This window comes from Lipotes vexillifer, unplaced genomic scaffold, assembly GCF_000442215.2.
Source record: "Lipotes vexillifer unplaced genomic scaffold, Lipotes_vexillifer_v1.1 scaffold1639, whole genome shotgun sequence".
In the NCBI taxonomy this organism is placed as follows: domain Eukaryota; kingdom Metazoa; phylum Chordata; class Mammalia; order Artiodactyla; family Lipotidae; genus Lipotes; species Lipotes vexillifer.
Window position 1 is genome coordinate 868,544 of NW_006782296.1, and position 13,943 is coordinate 882,486.

Genomic DNA, 13,943 nt, shown 5'->3' on the forward strand with positions numbered 1-13,943 from the left:
TATGTATAGCTGTACACCTGAAACTAACACAACATTGTAAATCAACTATACTCCAAATAAAAATTAAAAAAAAAAACATAAAACCTAGTTATCACAAAAGACACGGAAAGACTGAGGATGTGTTATACATTAGAGGAGACAAAGAATAGCTAAATGTAATCAATGTGGAATCCTGGATGGGATTCTGGAACAGAAAAAGGACATCAGTAGAAAAAGTGGTAAAATTCAAATAAGCTCTATGGTTTAGTTAATATTATTTTACCAATGTTAATTTCCTAGTTTTGATAATTATATTATGGTTATTGTACAAATACTGTAGCAGGGGAAGTTGGGTGAGTGATATACCAAAACCCTCTATACTATTTTTGGGACCATTCCATATGTCTAAAATAAGTTTAAAATAAATTAGTTTAAAATAAAAACAAAAATCTTTTAGTTATTATTATTATTGAAAGCATATTATTATGAGAAAACAATTAAAGTACTGAAAAATGTGCTTGCATGCTACTGTTGGAAAGGCAGAATGGAGAATGCTTGTATATAATTAAGTAACTCTGAAAGAACCCACATATAACTGGAAATAGTGGTTGTCTTTGAGGTTAAGTGGTTTAACTTTTCACTCTGAATCCTTTTGTCCCTTCTGAATGTCGTACTAGAAAAGCAAAACGAAGAAGAAAGGAAGGGATATAAAAAGTGATTTCAAACTCCCAGGGCACAAACTATGATAGTAGGAGCAGTGATGATGATGATGATGATGATAATGGTATTTTATTTCTTGCCTCTCTCCCCCACAAAAATTTTTTTCAAGTCATTGAGATGAACTTACTAAGATCCTTCTTTCCAAAAATAGTCAGTATAGTATCTGATTATCTGAAGACCTCAACAGGGATTTGAAGAGAAGTAATTTTTTCTGCTTTACCCTGCTTTCAAAACCACATTTAGATCTCTCAAATCCCGTTAGAAGTAAAATGATCGTATCATACAAACCAGGGCACTCTGAGAGTAAAAGTAATCGTAATTAATCATAATTAATTAGCCAGGACAAGAAGCATAAACCAAACACTGGGTCACCCTAGTGAAAATTCACAGATCCTATGTTAGAGCATTCTTAAAATTTGGTTTCAATGATGACTGCTTTGAACACTTATTCCATTGTCTAAATCAACTCTTCCTTTCTAAATATTACCTGCTTTCAGAATTCAAATATAGTTTTTCATTTATGCTGATCAGAAACGTAAGTTCAAAAAGATCAGACACGCACACACCAAAAAATGTGTCAAAGATTTTAAAATGCACACACATGTATACATACACCCAGCTGACTTTCTTTCAACTGCTTCTTCTCTCAAAAAAGAATCAACTTGTGGCAGGTCTAACTACAAATGAATAGAAACTGACTGACCTGCGTGTCATTAAAGTACATGGTAGCTCTAGTTCCTTACAGGTCAAGGATTCTGCTTCCAAGCACGGGACAAATGTGGAAACTTCTCATTACAAATTTAGCTGTAGTGATCATTTAAATATAAATAGAGACAGGGGTTGCCCTAAATTTATCCATATAAATAATCTTGTTTTTTGCTAACCAGTGCTAATTTCAGAATACACATAATCCCACAGCTGTACCTTTTCCAGTGATTAACTATACGGTAATTAATAGGGAAAACTAGAGCTAAAGAAAAGCGTGGGACAATTCTTTAAGGATCACAACAAACAGCCCATAATTTCAAATAGCAAAACACAATATTTAAGACCCTAAAGAGGTGAGTCTCTTCCATATTCCTATGACTATTAAAATTTAATACCACTTCTTAAAAAAAAAGAAAAATATCACTCACAGTCAAAGTCGGCACATCCAAAGTTCTGATCTGAATAGTCAAATCAATTATTAACACAAGGATTATACAGACTGAGATTTTAAATCCTGTCTGGCTTTTCCCATCTAGACTAGGTAATGAGCCAAGTTTAAAAATTTTAACTTTGGCAGTTTATTGTACCACTCATGCTAACCCTATCTTAGCACCTCGCTCTGGCTATTTAGCTGCATACTGTAGATGTTCCTCTCTCTCTCTGCTCCAAATCTCCCCAACCAAAATTTATCTTTTGTACTGTATTTACCATTATCCCCTTAGAGATGTCTAATGTCTCCAAGTGTATATATTAATCATAGCCCTACATCACAACTCAAATAACATACTTGTTTATAATTTGGACTTTCTAAATACAAAACATATAATGATGCTGATTCCACCTGCCATGGACCCAAAATAGTTTTGTTTAGCAGACAGAGCCATACAGAACAGCTTCATATTTCATCTATGAACAAAAACAGTCCTCCTCTGTCAACAAATAAATATGAGAATTCATCTCTGTCTCCCTCTGCCCTACTCATTCCAAATAAACTAATTCTAGTATTATCTTAATTCAGAAAGAAAATGTCTCAGGATGAAAAACCTATCCAAAAAGAAATGGACATTCTGGGAATTCTCTGGCAGTCCAGAGGTTAGGACTCCACGCTTTCACTGCTAAGGGCCCGGGTTCTATCACTGGTTGGGGAGCTAAGATCCCACAAGCCACTTGGCCAGAAAAAAAAAAAGAACATTCTGGGGGATTATTGATGTTTTTTTATTAGTATATTTAAAATTTATTTCAATTTAGAAAGTAGACAGAAACACCATTGTGGTCAATTCCTCAAAAACCCCAGTTCTTCACTACTGTTTTCTTAATAATATAGACTGATTTCCAATGACTTCCAGTATATTATTGTAAAGCCAAAGATCTCTGAAGTCAGAGACACCAGAAATCAAATCATTACTATCTGCTAGCTGTATAACCTTGGGCAGATTACCAAACCACTCTCTGGGTTTAGGCCTGTTTCCCCAGCTGTAAATTCCAGATGATCACACTACAGTATTACTGCATAGGTTTTGAGATTTAAAGAGTTACAAAATAATGAATTATTATTTTAAGGCACTGTTGAGGCCAGTCAGTAACCCAGAAGAATAAATTCACTTATTAAACTTAACTCTATGTAATCTGGTGGGAAAGATAACTGGCTAAGCCATCTCAGTAAATATCTAAGAACTTGAAAACACATTACACTGAGTCAAGGGTATAAGCATATCACACACTCGTCTAAAAATACACGCACATCTGTTTGACATATCAAATTTTCTGGATAATTTGACTAGAACAAGGAAGGACTGGTTTCCAAAAACTCATTACACTGAAAAATTAGTAACTTTTTAAAACCCCATAGGAGAAGTCGACCTTTATCAGAAATGCAGGCAAAGTCAGTAAACAATTTTTGAGGCATTCAAAAAGATATGGAGACAGGGCTTCCCTGGTGGCGCGGTGGTTGAGAGTCCGCCTGCTGATGCAGGGGACACGAGTCCGTGCCCCGGTCCGGGAAGATCCCACGTGCCGCGGAGCGGCTGGGCCCGTGAGCCATGGCCGCTGAGCCTGCGCGTCCAGAGCCTGTGCTCCGCAACGGGAGAGGCCACAACAGTGAGAGGCCCGCGTAACAAAAAAAAAAAGAAAAAAAAGAAAAAAAAAAGATATGGAGACAATAGTTAAGAAGTCCTCTGAGGGGCTTCCCTGGTGGCGCAATGGTTAAGAATCCACCTGCCAATGCAGGGGACACGGGTTCGAGCCCTGGTCCGGGAAAATCCCACGTGCCTCGGAGCAACGAAGCCCATGCGCCACAACTACTGAGCCTGCGTGGCACAACTACTGAAGCCCGCGCACAGCAACGAAGACCCAACGCAGCCAAAGATAGACAGATAAATAGATAGAAAAAATTAATTAATTAATTTTAAAAAAAGAAGTCCTCTGAGACCCATAGCAATGCTTATTATTTTTCACCACTGGCTGGTATGATAAATGTCTATCTAGACGTTTGACAAAAATTCTGCACTAGTCCAAGGAAAAACAATGTGTATGTACAATGTGTCACACAAAAGGAAACTTACAACTAAAAGATTGCTGAAATTATATACAATATAAAACAAAGTGAGATTATAACTCTCCGTAAGACAACCTCCACACGTGAAATATCCTTCAACTGGCTTTAGGATGTTACAGAACTAATAGTTCAACCTAGATAATCCACAGCACAGCAGGAAGCTAAGCCACCAAGTCTGGACATTCTTCTTAGACTCTACGAAGTCCTTCCTTCCTACATACATGCCTCTACTTAACCATTAATTCAAATACCTGAGCAACCTGTAGGTGCCAGACCCTGACTCAATACTAGAAAAATGAATAAAACAAGAAAGACTGCATTCAAGGAGTTCCACGTCCAGGGAGATGAGATAAATTATAAGTATTATAATAAGTATTACAAAGCATACTATAGGAGAAATAAAACAACACAGTGGTTAAAGGCTTAGACTGGTCCAAACTACTTGAAACCTACTTCTTCGACTCACTAGCTGTGTGAAGTGGGTAAGTTTTTCTTTTGTAAAATGGGGATAAAAATAAAACCCACCTTACCAGGGGATTACATGAGATAATAATGCATACCACAGTACCTAACAGAGAGCACCCTGTACCGTTAGCTACTACTATTACTAATAAAAGCGTTGTTACTGAAATATGACCAAAGTGCTGTGGGAGCACAGAAAATGAAACAACTAACTCTGCCTAGGGAAGAGGTCAGAGACAACAGCAAACTGAGTCTTGAAGAATGAGTAGTAAGGGGACTTCCCTGGTGGCGCGGTGGATAAGACTCCCTGCTCCCAATGCAGGGGGCCCAGGTTCAATCCCTGGTCGGGGAACTAGATCCCACACGCATGCCACAACTAAGGAGCCTGCCTGCCAAAACTAAGACCTGGTGCAACCAAATAAATAAATATATTTTTTTAAAAAGAATGAGTAGTAGGAATTCCAGACAGGTAAGAGCATATGCAAAAACAAAAAACAATGAAAGAGCATAGCATGTCCAGATAATAACATAAACTACAAGATGGCAGGACAGGACAATGAGGGGGAAGAAAAGAAATACACCTGTTACAATGGCACCAGATGCTTAAGAGTCTTAGAAACCAAGTTAGTGCGTTTGTATCTTATACTTGAAACAATCAGGAAAGACAGGAAAAGTCATATTTTAGGAGAAAACAAGGTTCAAAACTGAGTTTACTGTGTGGCCTCAATTTCTCAGTTTTCTCTTCCGTAAAATGAAGGATACCACCACCTGGTTTGGATGGTTACTTAGATTAGATAAATATCTCCAAAATGCCTTGGCACAAGGTCTGGCATGTAAAACTACTCAAAAAATAGTAGCTGATAGTAGCATCATTAGACTCCACAGCAGTCAACTTTTGATGCTATAATGGTCACGGATAAGTTTTTGGTACCCTAATTTGACAGTACCCAGTAGAAGTACCACTCTTCTCTGCCATCTACTCTTTTACTGGAACAAATTAACAAAATGAACTAATTTTTTAAAAATCTTATTTTCTTATCTTTTTATGATGCTGTGCTAACAAACAGGCACTCAATAAATGTTTGGGAAATGGAATGGAATTTCTGGTAGGCCTATAAACAGCAGAAAGGCAAGCAAGAAGTCATGAAGAACCAATTAAGCTTATAACGCTGAGATGGTTCTGGGAAAAAAAAAATTTAATGATAAGCATACCAACTATTTCCTACCAGTTAGTTAACTGGTAGAAAATGCTGCTATGTATTAAAGAGAAACAATGCTTTGCATAATGTAGACAATACCAACACTCATCTCCTCAAAAAGAGGCCAAACTATGTACCACAGCAGAAAGAATGCTACAAAAGAAATCAGAAGATCGAAGTTCAAAACTCAGCTCTGTACTAGGCAAATACTTAATTTATCTTCAGTTTCTTCATCTATGAAAGATTTACTACCTATACTATTTATCTTGCTGAGTTACTGGGAGAATTAGACAAGAATGTATACAAGGGCACTTATTAAACCATGACAGTATGCAACTACACAATATTACCATTCTAATATCCAGGTTAGATGATTTTACAACACCCTAGTGCCTCAGTTCCCTAACTTCCTTTCCTATAATGATCTTGACCTCCATTCTACCTTAGCCATTTCACTCTCATGGTCATTACTAATAATTTCAACCCTTCCATAATCTCTACTTCAAACACTGTGCTCTCCAACCACAACCTTCTGTCCTTCCAGCTCATTCCCTCTAGTACCTCCACTCCAACAATTCCTAAACCCCATCAGAACCTACAATCCATTGATCCAACTTTTTTCTCTACCCTCCACCCCAAAAGTCCTCACTTATCTCTCTGCCACACTTAAAATCACATAGCCCATTATTATAATCACTCCCTTGTATACGCCCTCTACTCCCTTGCCCCCACTCACATTAATTTTGGTTAATGGAGACTGGTTATCACAGCTTTAACTGTATGTATAGCATATCTAACACAACTGTATCTAAATCAATCTTCCTATGTCTATTCCCCTGCTTAAACAACACCTTAAATAGCCAGTACATGCCTGCCTACAGCATTAAAATAAAACTTACTTTTGTATCCCCAGCTTTCACTTTTCCCCTATTCCCAATGTTTTATTCATTGCCCTAAAAAAACCAATTCTGCTAGTTCCACTTCTATACTTTTACCCTATTTTCTCCAACTGAATGCCTCCCATTCTTTTCCTTTGCAAGGATGCAAACCCATCTTTCAAGACCCAGTTTAAACGCTAATTTCTTCATAAAGGCACACCTAATTATTCCATTTTAAGGGCTCTCTCTTTTCCTTCGGGTTTTGCATTTACTGACTAGAATACTATTCATCTGATAATCATGCTAGTCTTGTGTGCAATAGACTTAATATTATTACTTTTGTTATCTCTCCAGCTAAAACAATAGCTCCTTGAAAAACACCATTTCTTAACCAACTCTGCCACATAATCATACATACTATTCTTAGTACAACCCCTATTCAAATATTGTTTTAACAATTTTTAAAATTAGCTTATATTCTAAAAAATATTCTTGAAGTAAATAAACTCCTTTGCATCTCTTGTGCAGATGATACCCTAAAGTAGTATTAAACCAAGTAAATTTTCAACTACTTTTGCCCCTTCTTTTAAAATACTCCATAATTTTACTCATAGCAACAAGAGAAGTTATTGACACTACAGCATATAATCCACAAGCATCAGCTTTAGTTTCTTCTATAGTCCAGACCTAAAGTATCAAATTAATTTCTTGATTTTTTATCAGTACTGCCTATAAAGAGGGTGAAAAATTAAGCTGTTCTTCTCTCATCAACTCTGGAAAAATACTATCACATGAACCATGAGATACGAACACTGACTTTTCCAACAATCATTATATAAAATGTCAGATACAAAACATGATTAGACTTCCCTGGCAGCGCAGTGGTTAAGAATCCACCTGCCAATGCAGGGGACACGCGTTCAAGCCCTAGTCTGGGAATATCCCACATGCCACGGAGCAACTAAGCCCGTGCACCACAACTGCTGAAGCCCACGCGCCTAGAGCCCGTGCTCCACAACAAGAGAAGCCACCACAATGAGAAGCCCGCGCACCGCAACGAAGAGTAGCCCCAGCTCGCCGCAACTAGAGAAAGCCCCCGCGCAGCAACAAAAACCCAACACAGCCAAAAATATATAAATAAATTTATTTTTTTAAAAAAAAAACACCGTGATCAATGACTTTTCTCTATTACAACTTTAAACCTGGAGAGCTATTTTGTATTTCAGTTCTATAAAACACAGCAATAAATTGAAATTCCCTCTTGAAATCAATGTAATTGCCAAAGAGTGGCAAGGATGACAAAAAATAACTGGAACCTCGGGCTTCCCTGGTGGCGCAGTGCTTGAGAGTCCGCCTGCCGATGCAGGAGAAGCGGGTTCGTGCCCCGTTTCGGGAAGATCCCACCTGCCGCGGAGCGGCTGGGCCCGTGAGCCATGGCCGCTGGGCCTGCGCGTCCGGAGCCTGTGCTCCGCAAATGGGAGAGGCCACAACAGGGAGAGGCCCGCATAACGCAAGGAAAAAAAAAAAATAACTGGAACCTCGGGCTTCCCTGGTGGCGCAGTGCTTGAGAGTCCGCCTGCCGATGCAGGAGAAGCGGGTTCGTGCCCCGTTTCGGGAAGATCCCACCTGCCGCGGAGCGGCTGGGCCCGTGAGCCATGGCCGCTGGGCCTGCGCGTCCGGAGCCTGTGCTCCGCAAATGGGAGAGGCCACAACAGGGAGAGGCCCGCATAACGCAAGGAAAAAAAAAAAATAAAAAAAAAAATAAAAAAAAAAAATAACTGGAACCTCATGAGATGAGAGTAAATGTAATATTACAAAGATAACTTTCTGGTTGCTTGACTGACACAAAACACAATATTTATCTTACCCTAAGATTGTCAGTAAAAAGAAGAATTAAGGCAAGAAACAGGAAACTCGTGGTTTTGGGTCCTAACTTTAATTTCTTACTCTCTATAGCACTTACTAAAACATTATGTGTTATTAACCTATGTACAATGCCAAACCAGCTTTAGCTATACTTTTTCCCCATACATTCCTAAATTAGTATAAAATACTAAGTGTATGTTAAATCCCAAAGATATCATTTTGTGTAAGAATGACAACACGGTATATTCAGCCTGAGCATATTTAATTTTTTGCACTGATTAATACAATATGCACTAAGCACATTTGGTTAGACTTCCAAGTTAAATGGACAATTCATTTTTTATAACTGGAAAATCATTACAACATCTTCTGGTATTCACTGCAATATCAAATCAATGCCTTCTTTCAGGATTTGTGGTGGTCATTTGTAATTCCTTTGGTAATTGCCATGAGTCAGCTTTCACTTAATACTAAATGGCAATGCTAATATGAAAAGAGAATGCCAGGCATACAAGCAAAAGTACCAAGTTGTTTCAGGAAGGAATTTGAATAGAATTCAAGAACTGGATGTCTACCTCAAGCTGGAATCCATTTTCATTAATAAAATATTAGAAACTTATTAAATCACAAGAACAAAAATGAAACCTCTACATGGGTTTCAAATCCATAATTCAAGATTTCATGAACTTCTGCTACAACCTTTCCAAAAATGGTAACCTTGACCACATCAAGAAAACAGACTGTTCTTTATTCATTTTATCATGTACCCAAATAGACTGAATTTATATGGAAATTATCTCAGCAATGAAGCAGCACAATCAGGATAGCTAATTATATATGTTAAAAAAAAATTTTAAGTCAGAAACTTTAGTTCTGGTTATATAACTTAAAGACCTGAGAAAATGTGATAAAAGAATCCTTCGCAGTACTTTAATGAGAATTCTGTGACACATACAGACTAAAAGGAAGGAATACAACAGGGACACCTATTTTTCTAGAATTTTGACGGCACTCAGCCTAATGATATATTTGTCTAGATCTGTTTCTTCTTGGTCTTCCACGCCTACTTTGAAAACAAATAAATAAGGATACCATCACACTTCTCGCCAACCCCATTCTCCCTTCAATGCAAATTATAAGTGTCTCTATGATGTTATTCCTTAATATGTCCCACGTTTTTAAGTGCCTTTTGCCTTAAATATATACCCTCTACCCTTCAAATCACCACCAGGGAGCTTTCCTTTATGCTGACCTTTCTTTGGCCACTCTTGATCCCTTGAGAATATACTAACCAATAATTTTGCATTTGCTAATAATAATCATGCCAATTCATCATCAGTATTTTGAAATTTGTACAGCCTTGGTTCCAATCCTTTCCACCTATCATAATGTACATGGGAAACGAAACAGTAATGATTTTGCATAAGTTTCAGTCTCCCAAGCAAAGCTGACAATGATTTTCACAGCTAGTGGCATCTTTCAGATGATAGGAAACACAGGAAACAGAGATTAGAACACTTGGCCATGTGTGATCTCTGGCATGCCTGCATTAGAATGCCAACTCTATTACACAGACCCACACAGAAAATATATTAATATATTTCTATGACCTAAATATTTTAAAACTGTAAACCTCCTGACTTAATGGTCTGAATTAAGAATTATCTGAAGGTCACATCCTGGTATCATATATGAAACACAAAAAGGAATCCTACAAACATACTACATAAAAGTAATACATGAAAAAAAAAAAAGTAATACATGACTTACTTATTGCTGTGTACCATTATGATTACTATATAGGTTACAGGAAGTTCTTGGGTAATTTTTACATTTTTATTATCACCTTAAAGATAGTTGTTTCTCTCATTATCACTCACTGATCTATTATTGTAGCTCCTTTTCATTAGAAATCTAATGCAGAATACATTCAGAACAAGAAGAAATGAGAGGGTACTCTAAATCACCAGTCCTCTGCAGGTACACAAGCTGAAGAACATTTCCTCACTAACATTCAGCTGCATCATCATTAATAGCTGCGCAACCACTAAATGCTAAGCAGTGTGTACACCTCATAGCTGTACATCATTGTACAAATAATACTTCCTTTAGTGAACTTGTAGTTCAAAGTGCTGAACACATCTATATTGTAAATTATACTGTTATTTTCCATTAGTTTGTGTAACATTTCAATCTGTGAACAAGTATGCCTTAATGTGGTAAACATAGGCAGAAGTCATGTCTCATTCAGAAATTGAGGTCAGATTCTTAAAGGAGTAGTTAAAACTCTTAAAACATTACAAAAATAAATACATCAGCCTAAATCGCAAAGACTTCCAAAGATAAAATACCACTTAAAAGGGGTACACGAAAGAATGTCTGAACTAAAACAAGTTAACAATATATCCTGTACAACAAGGTGTAACTTATTACTGTCAGGAACCTCCCTAGAAGCCTTGGGAGACCAACGAGAAACAGATCTGCACAAAACAGATCTGTTTCTCGTAATAAGGTGTAACTTATTACTGTCAGGAACCTCCCTAGAAGCCTTGGGAGACCAACGAGAAACAGATCTGCACAAAACGGAACAGAGTAAAAACTGTAACTGTATCACCTCTCTAAAAGCTCATTTATTCTTTGTGACCTCTAAGTTTATCCTACACATTTGATGACTCGATTACAGTTATATAAAATACATAATTGCCAGTAGAGATAATGGTCATGAGCACAGGTTCAAAAGTCAAAAAGCCAAAGTCTGAATCCAGGTTCTGCCATTTACCACCTGCGTATACTTGGCCAAGTTATTTAATTATCTGTGCCTGAGCTGCCTCATTTGAAAATGAGAGTAATAGTGCCTACCTCCTAGAGTTATTGTGAAGATTATGAGATAACACACATAAAGCTCATAGAATAGTACCTGTTTATTAAAATGAAGTTATCAAATGTTTCCAAACATATGTCCCTGATAATAATTACTCTTTATATTCATAAGTGCTTCAAGTGGCATACCAGTTAAGCTCCTCACTATATTATACAAGACACCTTTGAAACTTTAAGTGCTCACAAAATCGAATAGTGAAGCCACCTCTGACTCCATACTAAATTCAAGAGACAGTATTCAAACTCCCCAAAATTTGCACTTGATGGTAAACTGGCAAAGAGTGAAATTCTAAATTATCTTTTGCCAAAGTAAAGGCAAAGAAAATGATAATCATCTAGAACTTACCAGAGAAGGTGCACAGAAAAATTTCCAGTACTAGAAAAAGATCTGTTTAAAGCAACAGGATCTGTGCACTGTGTCTGGAAACCTACTTTGGATCTCTTTTCAAGTGTACTTACTAGCTTCACCTCATTTATCACTTAAAGCCTTAAAAGAAAGCCACAGTTAATTTTGAATAACCTGACCTTGAACATTTCAGATACACTATATGCAGGAGCATCCTATTATGTCTTCTCTCCAATAACTAAATCAAATGGCATCATTAATGAAAATCAATCTATATTTTCCCTTTTATTAAAACATCCAGAAAACAGTACTTTTAAGTATTTTTAAATGAATGATTTTTTTTAATGTTAGCACAATAATTTACAGAAGTTTTATTATCCTGTAATTGTCTAAAAGTTTTTCATTACCAATGTCCTATTTATCCATAATGCTGGGACATCCGAATTTTAAATACCAATATTTACCTGGCTGACCCAATACAGCAGGAAATGGGTATTCCAATATAAAAGCAGTACATAAAATATACGCAGTACCTTCAAAGGACTACCAAGCAACGAAAAGCAGATCTTATATAAACGCAACTACAGCATCAAAAGAGAAAGTCATCTTACTTGAAAAAGTAGAGGCTTTCTCAGTTTTTTCAGGTGATGGCATTCATACTCTGCTCCCCAGTTTTCAAAATCTTTCAAGGCCCTGCAAATCCTGTTTGTTTGACTGCTGAAATCCTGTGGTTGACAAACATTTCCCCTCAAAACTTAGTTGTCCATATTATTTATTTTCAATTTTATTAAGTGATCCTCTGAAAAGCACTTGAGGATTTTAGTTACCAACATGTCTCCTTAAAAAACTACCAATAAATCCCACACATCTTGCAGCCTACTCATGCTTTATGGTGCTCCTTAAAACAAACAAACAAAAAACCACCTTTCCCAGGGTTGAAATGGCTAATATGAACTGATGGCTTTCAACTTCCCAGGACCTGCATTATAGCCTTAAACACCTTGAGATCCTGAATTGTGCTGCAGCTATCAGCAGGCGCATGATCACAAGGCTTTTCCACAGCCCCAGATACTTCACTGCTGCAAAACTTCTCATAAGCGTTCTAGGCACTAGATTGTTAACAGTGTTGGCTTAACTGTTTTACCTGTTTATTTACCAACCCAAACATCTCGGGGAATTCAAAGCCTTCAAACTGCCTTCCGAAACCTATCCCGTGTATTCCCGTGTTACTCTGAGAAAGATCTGCAGCGGGATAATAATTTGAGTTCGGCATCCCCTGACCCAAACTGCTGTTGCCAGGATATGCGGTAGTAATGCAGTGGTTTCTTTGAGATTGAGGATGTATTTTAAGCCCATCTCTACTAAATCCCTTTTAGTACCCGAAACTGCTGCGGTAACAATGCTTAAATGGAAGGTATTCGAAACAGCCGAAAGACGTGTTGTTCTAATTTGGCCTTATTTTTTTCCTCAATAATGCTTGCCATGGCAAGGACATTTTTCCATACAACGTCTGCAACTGAAGAAAGAAAAATCAAGCTTTTGGTACTAGTCATCACCTGCTTGTAGTCCATTATCAGGACACTTCTTACAAATCTCTCGAGGTAGGATTTGGGGCTAAGCTTACATCGACCATCATCCTGCAACTTACTGTTTTCCAAGCCCATTTAATGGTCTAATGACAACAGCAACATTTACGCCCGGAGAAATCTCAATATCTGACTAACCAAAGCGTCTGATAACTAAGCCCTCTTTCTCCGGGTGAGGATATGGAAAAATAGACAATGAAAGGGATTTATCTGTTACAATGAGGAAAGAGGGGGAAGGACCCCAAGAAGAGCCGTGCGAGCAAAATCCAGGGGTTCGGGAGCCCCGGTCTCAGCAACACTCGCCCCAAGCCCGCCCTCCCACCCCAACCCAACCGCCGTGTCCCCTGGGAGACAGCCCAGCGCCCGCAACACGCTGGGCACACCCGAGGGCAGCACAGCCCTCCTCCCACCCCCAGCGGCCAGGCTGGGGCTCCCAAACCCACAGCCCGAACAGGCCGAGGCCGTAAACCCGGCGGCCTGAGGTAAAGAGGTAAGAGGATACGGGGTGAGAGGAGATGCGGCCTCGCCTCAACCGGGAGGCCCCTTGAGGAATCAGAGGAGGGAGAAAAGGGAGCCGGTTCGGAAGCCGGAGCAGACCCCGGAGAGAAAGCGAGCTGGGAACGGGGGATGAGGAGGTTCCGGCTCGGCCAGCGCCTTCCCCGGACCTCGGCGACGCCCGTGTTTACCTGAAAGTCTCGGTCCTCGTTGAAGCGGGAGAAGCGGTCCGCCATTTTGCCGCCTTCACTCCTCTCACGACGACGCTCC

The 13,943-nt window shown here is 38.5% G+C and overlaps 1 protein-coding gene across 1 annotated transcript in view; it reads right to left on the minus strand.

Annotated features, from left to right (window-relative positions):
- GPATCH8 (G-patch domain containing 8) overlaps positions 1–13,940 on the minus strand; it is a 99,788-nt gene extending 85,848 nt beyond the window's left edge. The window contains exon 1 of the mRNA XM_007455118.1: positions 13,865–13,940. The gene's annotated coding sequence lies outside the window, so the exon portion shown is untranslated. The remainder of the gene's footprint in view (positions 1–13,864) is intronic.
- Between the last annotated feature and the right edge of the window lie 3 nt (positions 13,941–13,943).